Source organism: Emys orbicularis, chromosome 7, assembly GCF_028017835.1.
Source record: "Emys orbicularis isolate rEmyOrb1 chromosome 7, rEmyOrb1.hap1, whole genome shotgun sequence".
Lineage (NCBI taxonomy): Eukaryota > Metazoa > Chordata > Testudines > Emydidae > Emys > Emys orbicularis.
The window spans coordinates 24818104-24831013 of NC_088689.1; positions in this window are offsets into that span (position 1 = coordinate 24818104).

The window sequence follows — 12910 nt, forward strand, 5'->3', positions numbered from 1 at the left end:
AAAGGGGACCTATGGTTTGTGGAAAATATGGGTCCATTTCTGCAGTCCTTCCTGCAAGTAGAAAAAAAATGCAGGCTTGAACATTAATTCTTATTACCATTTATATAACGCTAACACCCATAGGCCCTAATGAGAATTGGGTGTCTCACTATGCTAGGCACTGTACAAAAGCACAGGAAGGCTCAGTACCTGCCCTGAAGAGCTTAATGTTTAATAATGAAAGCGACATAGAAAAACCAAACGTGGCAAAGACAGAGGAACTTGTTGAGATAAATTGTTCAGTTGCTGGGGTGGTTAGATTTTCAAACAAGCGTCTTTGTGCTTTCTCCCACACTGCACCTCACACTTGGGAAGAGGTCCCCATAAACAGCCTCAATATCCTCCTTCAAATATCTTCTTAAAACTCTCCTTTTGCTGTGTTTCCTATAAAAACTTGACAATCTCAGCCTAAATCTAATTTTCTGCTCAATATTCATGAGGTTGAGTGGAAGCAAAGTTTCTGGGGTACAATAGATTCATTTCAGCATAAGTCCTGTGTAAGTTAAAATTACTGGAGGCTAGAAGCTCCAAGGTAATAGGGTTTATATACTGGGGAATCTTTAACAAGATCAGTGGTTCAATAATGGAGATTTTAACTTGGCTCCTTTCAGAGAGGGAAGACTCCTAGGGACTGAAGAGAAGCAAATACAACCTCAGTCTGTAAGACAAGGACTAGGAAAGAGAGCCAGGAAATAATACACCAGTATGTCTGGCCTTGGTGGTAGGCAAGATTCTGGAAACATTAATAAAGGATGAGGTCACAAAACATCTGGAGAAATAAACTAGTCAGTATGGTTTCATAAAGGGTAAATCCTGTTTGACAAATCGGGTGGAATATTTTTAGGGAAGTAATGCAGAAAGCAGACATGGGTAACGCACTGGACTAAATTAATTCTATTTGGATTCTAGGTACGGGTTTGGACTGGAGAAAGGATAGTTTAGGTAACTGAGGTGAGGGGTAGATAGCAATGATGTAACTGGCGTATGGGGTTGGGACAAGAAAGGCAATGAGTGAAGTGCAATAAGGATTAAGGATTGATATTGAGGGCCAAATTGTATCTCTCTCTCTATATGAATGACCTGGAGAAGATTATCACTAACATGGCCTCACTGATTTAAGAGCCTGTCTCATTTTCAAAAGTGATGTAGGCACTTAGGAGCCTAAATCTCATCAACTGTCAATGGAATTTTGGCTCAAGGCATTAAATCCCTTTTGAAAATGCCATTTAGACTCCTAAATTCCAAGGTGTTGCAATGCTGGGAGCAGCGATGCCTAAATACCTTAAAAAATCTGTATCTAAAGAAACAAAGATCTTCCAGACAAGACTGGAGAATGAGTGGGACAAATGGTTCATGAGTTTTTGCTGAGGCAAGGGTAGATTTCAAAGTTTGCAACTCAGAATAGAACGGATATATGTTAAACAGACATGTTTTGCATAACCAAGAACAGGAAAGTCATAGGACTGATAGTAAACAGAAGCATAAACCCTTTCCCACAATGCATTATTATGCACTGTCAAAATAGTAGAGGTATAAAACTGATGTTGGAAGAAATAAGAAATTAGTCCAGCATGTTGTAAAGTACTTATCAGACCACATTTAGGCAACTTACCCAAGTCAGGACACCATATCATTGAATTGACAACCTGGGGATTGAAAGGGGCCAGAGGACAGCAAAAAAGAATGATAAAAGTGCTCATGAACTTTGTGTGCAGAAAGGCTGGGAAACCTGGAATTCTATTCACTAGAGAGAAAAACAGACTGTTTAAAAGATGATATAATTTGAAGTTTTCAAGATGCTGAAGTGGGATAGAGAGAGTAGATGTACTGTAGATAAACTCTTTAAACTAACACTAACTCCCAGAACGCATGAACATAAACTAAATATAAAGAAAACAGCAGGAGAAACAAGAATCAAGACACATTTTATTCAAGCAGAGAGGGAGGAATTGTTGAATTGCTGATACAGGGCAAAAGAGGCAGCTTGCATCGCCATTCAACCACACTGAAAAATAATTACAGGTATACTGAACAGAATATTGGACTTTTGTGGATTAATCCATATCACATACTGTTAAATAGGAGGTATTAGGACACGTTGGTTAGCCAGGGAATTTTCCTATCTGCTGATTCTATAGCCAGTACTGGTAGGTCAAGTAGTTGGTAGTGTCATTTGAATGAGGTGCACCAGGGGTAGGAGGAAAGGGCAAGAGTTCTATGTGAAGGAATTATCTTTGTTTAAAAGCCATATCCTTTTTCCTTGACATATTCACATCATTCCCAGAGGCCATTTGTACTTTGTCTCCCAGCTGTGAAAAAGACAACATCACATTTGTTGTGTCAGGTGGAAAAAAAAAAACACCAAAAAATTGAAGGAAAAAAACCAACATTTTAATTAATATTTATGAAGGGATTGTCTTTAATTTCTATAATCAATCACAAATAGATGTACCATGAATTTAGATTGCTACACATCAGGAGTGTGTAAAAATATGCTCTTATAAGAATACATGCAAATAGAGAAGGAAGGTGTGGGGCGAAAAATACATTCTAAAATGTGATTCACTGTGCAAGGGGAATGTGTATATATTATGATCAATAATAATTATCTTCCTGAGATCTTATTAATTTTAGGTTGATTCACACACACAAAAATCTTGCTTTGTATATGATTCACAGATTAGTCTGTTTGGCAGATTGCTACTAGTGCACTAATTTATGCAAAAACATTAGAAAAAGTGGAGGAAACATTTTTTTTCTGTGATAGGCGCTGCATGCATGTTCTCTCACTCAGTGTGTACTGAACTTTATGCACAAAAATAGAAAAACCACTGTTCCCTCATGCTCAGTGACATTGTTGATGTGATGTGAGCCAGAACAGGCAGGCAGAACATTTTCCTATCTGCATTAAAGATCAGTTTTTCCATTAGATCCTATGAGCACCACATCAAACCACATCACATTTTTCTTAACACGATTCAGTACCACTTGTTATATACAGTGTTTGTCCAGCTTTTATTAGGATTTGTGCAAAAGATGGGCAAACTAGTGTGGCTTAAAATAAGAATCTACTTGAATCTTCAAACAAAACCTTTACCTAACCAAGAGAGGCAAACATTTCTCTAGGTCTGAAGTTGTTCAGATCATTTTTTATTTTTGTTTCAATGGCACATGCCTCTACACTTCAGGTTTTAGTTAGAACTGGTAATTCCAAAATATTATAGGAAGTGTGTTCTCCTATTTGTTACTTGGCCACAAGCTGGAAATACCAAAAATCTTGCTAGAAATTCTGTTCCCTGGAGATTTTTAGCCCAATTTACAAACCTGTAAAGTACGGATAGTTCAAGTGAGTTTTTAGCTAAAAAAACAAACGAACCAAAAAAAAAAAAAAAAGGAATATTGCTTAGATGTAGTTCTAAGAGCTCCAGGAGCTGTATTGTTTCAAAAATTACTTCAGTTTGGTTACCATGTACTGTACCATTTGTGGCTGACCCTCTATGCAAGCACCTCATCATGTCACATGCAGTGTTATGACCCTGCCTTACCTTGGAGGTGCCTAACTTCCTAAGCCATTTTAGAATGATTCCTTCATATGACCATTAGATCCACTCAGCCTTATACAGACATTTGCAAACCTCAGGCATTTCATAACTTGATTGTGGCATGAAGCCACAGTTCAGAAGATGGTGATGCCATTTTCCTTTTTTTTTTAACCCATTCTCTTGCAACTTTCATTTTTCTATACTGCACTCAGCCAATATTAGCTCCATTAGAGTAAGAGGTCAGTTCCTTTCCATGGGCCATGTAAGTGCCTATAGTTCTAGATTGGTGTTGGATGCCTTAGGAAGCAGGTACAGTAAGTAACTCTATTTTGTCAGTTACCTGTACATCTAGCTGAGCCTCTATGCAAGTGACTCATCATGTCACATGGAGTGTTATGCCCTGCAATTCTAACCCACAGGATGTGATGGAAATTGGTAAATATTTTAAATCTGTCATGCTTTCTCTTGTTACAGATAAAAGTATGCTGATTTGCCAATCCTGACTGTGAAATGTTCCCACTGCCTGAACTATTTCCAAACACAACAATACTTGTTTTATTTATTATAGAAAAGCCCGTTTCTATTCATCTGAATTGATGTGTGCAGAAAAGCATTGTGAGTTCAATACAGACTGGTACCATGCACTTACTGTGAGCTACAGTGCAATGCAAAAGGAAGCTTTCTGTGTATAATGTGCAATGTATGTATTTCAAAACATGTCTCACCACATTGATCTTTGAGCTGATCTTGCTTTCAGACTAGTCAAGAGCAGTCATTTAAGTCTTTGAAGAGAAATGTGAACTAACTAGAGTTAAAATCTGAGGATGGATAAATGTTTCAGATAAAGTAAAATGTAATCTGCACATTTTTCAGAATTCAAACTGAAACTGAACTGAATCTTTCAGCTTTGAAAAAGACTAACTTTTTATGCTTTCACCCTTGGCATTAATCAGAAGCAAAAGGACCAAAACACCACCAGAAACGCTACTCTAGTTCTATTTCTCACCTTGCTGGAACTAGGAACTATCCAATGTGAAAGCTTGTTTATTATGAGACTTCAGGCTCACCTACTAGTCCAAAGAGGTCTGGTTGAGCTTGGGATACGAAAGAATATCAACTCTTTGGATATTTATTATCCACACCAAACCTTTGAACACTGTGGGGTTCACAGATCATAACCAAAAGCCCTTGGTTTAACAGTTAGACTTTGTCCATTTCCTGGTCTGAGCACATTTTGGCCAGAATCCTGTTTCACTCACTTGTGCAAGTATCCCTTTCTTTGTCAATGGCAGGCATCTGTCAAGTATAATGAGCAGGATTTGGCCATTGAGGTGTTTAATTCTAAGTCCAGAATAAGAAGAGGTACTGTGATGAATATGTAAAATACAGTAGCAAAGTCATTTTCAGTCTGTTATCTCACTTTAGACACTGTAAAATACACAAAGTACTTACAACAGTCATGATTAATTCTTTAGAAAAAGGAACAATTCTTCAGAAAAAAATTGATAATAAAAAGGCAGACTACTACATCTTTGGTCCATTAGCAAATCTTATTCTAGGGCAGGAGCATAGTGATCTTTCAGCACAGAGACAAACCTTGCAGTTCTGACTGCAGCATAACTCCCATTAGTTTCAGTGGGCATTTTCCCTGAGCAAAAGGATTTCATTCTATATTACCAGCTAAGGAATCAACCCCCAGTTTTAAGAGGTGTTTGTGTGGAGGAAGTGGTCTCCAAACTTACTTAATAGATTCATACACTGCTGCACAGGAAATCCAGCTTTAGGAATATTGGTGTCTACGATGGCCAGAATAGGAGGTGGCCATAGAAGCATTGCATTCAGTCTCCTGGCTGGAGGCAGGCAAGGAGTGACTTCAAGTGGGTTCCTCTTTCTGGATCAAGGATGTGTCAGTCCTTCCTTTGTGCTGTAGAGTGAGTGCATCCACACTATTAGAATCCAGGTGAAAGTTACCCTACCTCAGTCCAGCTAATGTCCTGAGTGATTGCTACATACAACCCCCTAGGTAGGCCATCACCAATGTTCTCCACTGTCCAGATTAAAAAGCCTTCTGTTATCTCATGTAGTAGGAGACACATTTTTTGTTTTGTTTTTTCTTAGTGAAACTAGCTAAACAAGAGGAAACAAACACTGAATTCTGTTTTAGTGACTGTATAACTAGGCTGGATTAGTTTGAAGAACATCAGACACTTCCAAACACTCCAGTTTCTCCTGAAAGTATAATCCACAAACATCATACTTTCATTATGCAACCTGCATTGGTCCAACTCTAATGTTGCCATATAATTCCTGGAAGCAACACTTGAGAAAAGCTTCTGGGAGTAATATAAAAAACATTGTGTTCCCCACCACCTCCACTTTGCAGCTGAAGAAAGTATTGAGGGCTGCAGTATGTACTGAATAGGATATTTCTGTTCTGGCTCTTATTTAATTAATTTTAATCTGTTCTTTAATTTTAACTGAAACTGCCTGCCTTTTATCTGTTCTGGATAAAGTTGTAGTTCTCATGTTTGTATTATTTTTAATGTGCAAAGGGAATCTTTAAATAACTGATTTACATAACAAAGAAATGAAACCTTTCCTGCTTATTCTTCCAAACCAGTTTGTATTTTGCTGGTGTGCAGAGCTTTAAGGAATGGGTGGGAGGGTGGTTGGAGGGGAAGCCTTTCTTGAATTTGGAACTCAGTACTATGTGAACCACTGATCCAACGCAAGCTGGGGTCAGGATTAGTTTTGCATTTCCTCATGCTGTCTTTAGAGAATGCTGAGACACTTCCTCTTGGAGACCAGTGTTGGCACTAGTTCAGGAGTCACAGTGGACTATGTTGGGACCAGTGTAGGTCACATATTGGTAGGTTACCTATTTAATACTTTAATAACTATTTCATCATCAAGCAGGTGTGTTTCCATTGGGATCCCACAGGGATCCGGTCTTGGGCCTATGCTATTTAGCATTTTTATCAATGACCTGGAAGAACACACAAAATCATCACTGAAAAAGTTTGCAGATGATACAACAATTTGGGGGTGGTGAATAAGAAGGAGGTTAGGTCACTGATTCAGAGCGATCTGGATTGCTTGGTAAACTGGGTGCAAGCAAACAACACGCATTTTAATATAGCTAAATGTAAAAAAATGTATACATCTAGGAACAAAGAATGTAGATCATACTTACAGGATGGGGGTTTCTATCGTCTGAAAAACATTTGAAGGTCAGTACAACACTGTGGCTAAAAGAGCTAAAGCATAAACAAGGGAATCGCAAGTAGGAGCAAAGAGGTTATTTTACTTCAGTATTTCGCACTGGTATGACTGCTGCTGGAATATTGGGTCCAGTTCTGGTGCCCACAATTCAAAAAGGATGTTGACAAATAGGAAAGTGTTCAGAGAAGAGCCATGAGAATGATTAAAGGATTAGAAAACATGCTTTATAGTGATGACTCAAAGAGCTCAATCTATCTAGCTTAACAAAGAGAAGGTTAAGGGGTAACTTGATGACAGTCTATTAGCATCTACATGGGAAACAAAAATTTAATAATGGTCTCTTCAATGTAGCTGACTGAAGTATAACATGATCCAATGACTGAACGTTGAAGCTAGACAAATTCAGAGTGGAAATCAGGCATAAATTCTTAATGGTGGGCATGATTAACCACTGGAACAATTTATCAGTAGTCATGGTAGATTCTCCATCACTGACCATTTTAAAATTAAGATTGGATTTTTTTTCTGAAAGACTTGCTTTAGGAATTATTTTGGGGAAGTTCTTTAGCCTGTGTTATACAAGAGGTCAGACTAGATCGGGATGGGCAAACTTTTTGGCCTGAGGGCCTCATCGGGTTTTGGAAATTGTATGGAGGGCCGGTTAGGGGAGGGGGTCATTGCCCGGCCCTCACCCCCTATCCGCCCCCCCCCCCGGGACTCCTGCCCCATCCAACCCCCCCATCTTCCCTGACCCACCCCTGGGACTCCAGCCCCATCCACCCCCCCACCCTGTCCCCTGACTGCCCCTGGAACTCCTGCCCCTGACTGCCCCCCGCCGCCCCATCCAACCCCTCCTCTCATTCCTGCCTGCCCCCCGCCGCCCCATCCAACCCCCCATCTCCTTCCTGACTGCCCCTCCATGACCCCTGCCCCCATTCAACCCCCCTGTTCCCCACCCTCTGACTGCCCTGACCCCTATCCACACCCCCGCTGCCTGACCACACCCCGAACTCCCCTGCCCTCTATCCAGCCCCCCCACTGCTCCCTGCCCTCTTACCGCGCTACCTGGAGCACCGGTGGCTGGCGGCGCTACAGTCGCACCGCCCGGCTGGAGCCAGCCACGCTGTCGCCACCGTGCAGCACAGAGCACTGGGTCAGGCCGGGCTCTGCAGCTGCGCTGCCCCAGGAGCTCACAGCCCCACCGCCCAGAGCATTGCGCCGGCAGCGAAGCGAGCTGAGGATGCGGGGGAGGGGGAACAGCAGGAGAGGGGCCGGGGGCTAGCCTCCCGGGCCAGGAGCTCAGGGGCCAGCGGGAGGGTCCCGCGGGCCGGATGTGGCCCATGGGCACTAGTTTGCCCACCTCTGGACTAGATGATCACAATGCCTGAATATTGAAATGGGAATATTAAAAAGAGCTTTAAAGGGTTTAAGTACATGAGTCCCATTGAATATCAATGGAATATGAGCACCTTGCTCCCTTAGGCTGAGATTTTAAAGGAGCTTATGTGTTTAGTCAAACAGGCCAAGATTATCAAAAGTGACTGAGGCGCCTCAATTTCTGGATGCCCAATATGTGATAACTTAAAGGGACCTGATTTTCAGAGGGCATTTGCTGAAAGCTTTCTGAAAATGTCCCTCTAAAAATGTCTCAAGTTGGACACCCAAAAATCATTTGTCATTTTTGAAAATCATGACCACGGGGATGGTTTTAGAAGCCTCTTGTGCTGATTTAAAAACAAGGGCTAAAGAAAACCTAGGAAACCTCCCATTAAGGTTTTAAAAATAATAATTAATACTTTGCATGTCTTCAGTGTCTTCCATTAGAGGGGGAGAGAGTGTCTCAAAACATTTTACAAACATTAATGGGTTAAATTGCCTAACAGTGCTGTGAGATCAATTATATTCCCATTACCCACGGGACAAACTGTGGATAAGGAGAGGTTAAGTGACTTGCCCAAAACCAAATAAGAAATCCAGAACAGAATCAGGAATTAAACACAGATCTCCTTACTTCTAGTCTTGTGGTTTAGCCCAGACCACCCTTTCTGTCTGTAAAGCACAACCGAAAGAAATAGTCACTGTCAAAGAAAAAAGTTAGCTAACTAAACTGAATTACAACAGTACCTCTATGGGAAGTACATGTGACATTCACATGAATACCAAATGAATTCATTATGATCATTGCTATTTCCATGAATACCAAATGAACTTATAATGACTGGACTCTTAAAGAGTTACTATTTTACTGAAAAAAATAATGCCAGAAATAATGGGAAAATTAACTTCACTACATTCTGAATAAGTCATAATTAGACAAAGTATCTGAACAAGATTCCAGTTATTTGTGATGCGTCCACTGACTTTTTGATACCATCTCACATTTCTCGTAGTTTGGTAGGATCTGTTTCAAATGCTAAATAGTGGCTAATGTAGATGGAGAGTGCTTTGGTTGCTCAGTTGCTGCATCCAGATAAGTGTATATTTGACCTGAGAATAACTGCATGTCTCTTTAAATTTTGGTCCTGTTGCCCCTCTGAGTGTAAAAATTCATGCTCACCTGTATCCAAGGTACCTTCACAACTTATATCTATGATATAAGGTCACACAACATATGCAGCAGAACACCGTATTTTCATATCATATATGTCTGCTTCCATCACAAACTGAACTTGTGAGGCATTTTAGCTAATAATGCACCACAGCTACTTTTAGCTGCTTCCTAAAGATGGAGCCAAGCCCTCCAGTCTGAACAACTTCAAACGTTGGAAGAGTTCAGTACCAAATTTGGACTCTGAAGTTCAGCTCACTTTTATTTCTTGCTTTTGCAGTGTAAAGTCTGGATTGACATTACTGTTCATTCAAGCAGATCTAGTGTTGCCTGTGGTGTTGAAACAGATCTGAAATATTGGCCACAGTTTATGGGATCTGTATGGATGTGTGTGATTTGCAATCAGAAAGGATACATTTACTTTTGCTCATCAACCTTTAGTGTGAAAAAAAAAAATAAGAAAGGTGAACTGCAGCAAGACTTTTCTTGCATTCTGGGGAGATTTTGAAATACCAATTAAAAACCTGTAATGAGATCTTGGGATGGAGTCCCTAAAATGAAAACCTTCTAGGTCAGGCAGGAGGGTAGCAATAATACCAAGCACATATTCTTATTTAACTTTTTTATTGTGTGCAGCCTGCAGCTGAACTTTTTGTGTGTGTTTTTTTTTATCATGTAACACAGTCCCTATCTGAGACTCATGAAGCTCATAAGAGGCTTTTGACAAGATTCAGCTAGCCACAAAAGTCATTATCTCATTTTCATTTATTAACATGATATTTCCAAAGGATTAACAAGGGTTTCCCTTTTGTTGCTTGTGCTATGGCACTAGCCCTGGAGGAGCTGTTGCTTTTTTCCATCTCAAGTGACTTCCTACTCACATTAGATTACACTAATGTACATATTATAGGACTGACATTTATTATACTTCTTGACTTAAAATTCCCTATTTGAAAGTAGTTTTAATTGCTGGTAATAATAGGATGAATGGACTGAAGTGTTGATTTTAGTGATGGGCTAAAATCAAAATAACTTCTGCTGGAACTGGGTGTGTAAAACCCGACAACCCAAAGTCACATATATAACTAGGTATGTGAAATAGCTGTAATATTTCTTCTTCTTGATACTAACACCATTATAAGACAGAAATTCTGGGAAGTGTGGTTTTGTATCTGCAAATTATCTTTTTAGGAAACTGCAACACTTTCCCCAGACATATAGATTTCACTGTGTGGGGAAAAAATATGTTAGTGACCTTCACTATTTACTAATATTTGTGCAAACTTTTATTGTAACTAAGATGACTATTAACTAGGTGGTGACTATCAACTAGGGCTGTTCATCTTAGAAAAGAGATGATTATGGGGGTATATGACAGGTCTACAAAATCATGAATGGTGTGGAGAAAGTGACTAGAAAAGGGTTATTCACCCTTTCCCACACTACAAAAATGAGGATCACCTGATGAAATTAATAGGCAACAGATTTGATACAAACAAGAGAAAGTACTTTTTCACACAACACACAATTAAGTTGTGGAATTCATTGCCATGGCATGTTGTGATGGCCAAAAGTATAACTGCATTCAAAAAACAACTGGATAAGTTCATGGAGGATAGGTTCATCCATGGTTATTAGTAAAGATGGTTTGGGATGCCACCCCATGCTGAGGATGACCCTACATCTCTGACTACTGAAGGCCAGAAGGGGAAGACAGGGATGGATCACTCCAACTGCCCTTTTCTGTACACGCCCCCCTGAATCTCTGATACTGTTAGAGACAAGATATTGGACTAGATGGACCACTAATCAGACAGTGTCATGTTCTTAGGTTCTTAGATCATTAGGGAAGAGAGCATTGTGCTTGGGGCATGACAGATTTGCAAACAAAATAATATGAACCCCAAACCAGTATTAATTATTTTCTCAACCTCTTTGCCCAAGTCCTGCTTTCTGCTCACCAGTAACCCCAAACTACCCAAAAGCGGTAAACAGTAAGGTGTCAAAATTTGTAGATGATACAAAACTACTCAAGATAGTTAAATCCCAGGCAGACTGCGAAGAGCTACAAAAGGATCTCTCAAAACTGGGTCACTGGGCAACAAAATGGCAGATGAAATTCAATGTTGATAAATGCAAAGTAATGCACATTGGAAAACATAATCCTAACTGTACATATGAAATGATGGGGTCTAAATTAGCTGTTACCTCTCAAGAAAGAGACCTTGGAGTCATTGTGGTTAGTTCTTTGAAAACATCTACTCAACGTGCAGCCACAGTCAAGAAAGCAAACAGAATGTTGGGAATCATTAGAAAGGGATAGATAATACAGAAAATATCATATTGCTTCTATATAAATCCATGGTACGCCCACATCTTAAATACTGCATGGAGATGCGGTCGCCCCATCTCAAAAAAGATATATTGGAATTGGAAACGGTTCAGAAAAGGGCAACAAAAATGACTAAGGCTATGGAATGGCTTCCATATAAGGAGAGATTAATAAGACGGACTTTTCAGCTTGGAAAAGAGACAACTAAGAGGGGATATGATAGAGGTCTATAAAATCATGACTGGTGTGGAGAAAGTAAATAAGGAAGTGTTATTTCCTCCTTCTCATAACACAAGAACTAGGGGCCACCAAATGAAATTAATAGGCAGCAGATTTAAAACAAACAAAAGCAAGTATTTTTTCACACAATGCAGAGTGAACCTGTGGAACTCCTTGCCAGAGGATGTTGTGAAGGCCAAGACTATAACAGGGTTCAAAAAATAACTAAATAAATTCATGGAGGATAGGTCCATCAATGGCTATTAGCTAGAATGGGCAGGGATGGTATCCCTAGCCTCTGTTTGCCAGAAGCTGGGAATGGGCGACAGGGAATGGATCACTTGATGATTACCTATTCTGTTCATTCCCTCTGGGGCACCTGGCATTGGGCACTGTTGGAAGACAGGATACTGGGCTAGATGGACCTTTGGTTTTATCCAGTATGGCTGTTCTTATCCCAAACGTCCCCAATAAACGTCCCCACGTTACAATAAATTCCTACAGTGAAACACCTTCAGACAGCATTTGCTGTTATCTGACACATTATTTAAATCCATGCTTGCTGTCTTGGTTTTACATTTTCCTTATAAGGACCAAAAATGCTCAGCGAGAAGCAAAATTCAACTTTCACATCACCTTTGTAAAAGATAAATTAAGCAATTAAGATCAATGTAATCCATTTTCATGCTAGCTTAATCAGTGCAATCCGGACAGGATTTGGAAGCAGGGATGTTGGATTGTACAAACAGCACCTACTCCCCCTGAGTTTTAAAAAAGCTAATGACAAAACAGATATTTTCTTCTGATTTTGTATATGTATGTGTGTGTAAAAGTATAGACTCTATATACAGGTTACTCCATTTTTAAGGGCACCCCAACAGAAATGCACAGGAAGAAATGTCTGAAAGTGATTACAACTGATACCTGCAGCAAAAATGTATAGTTACCTATTGAACAGATAGGAGTGTAGAAGCAGGTTCCAGTCTCTATTGTCACTGGTCTCACAAA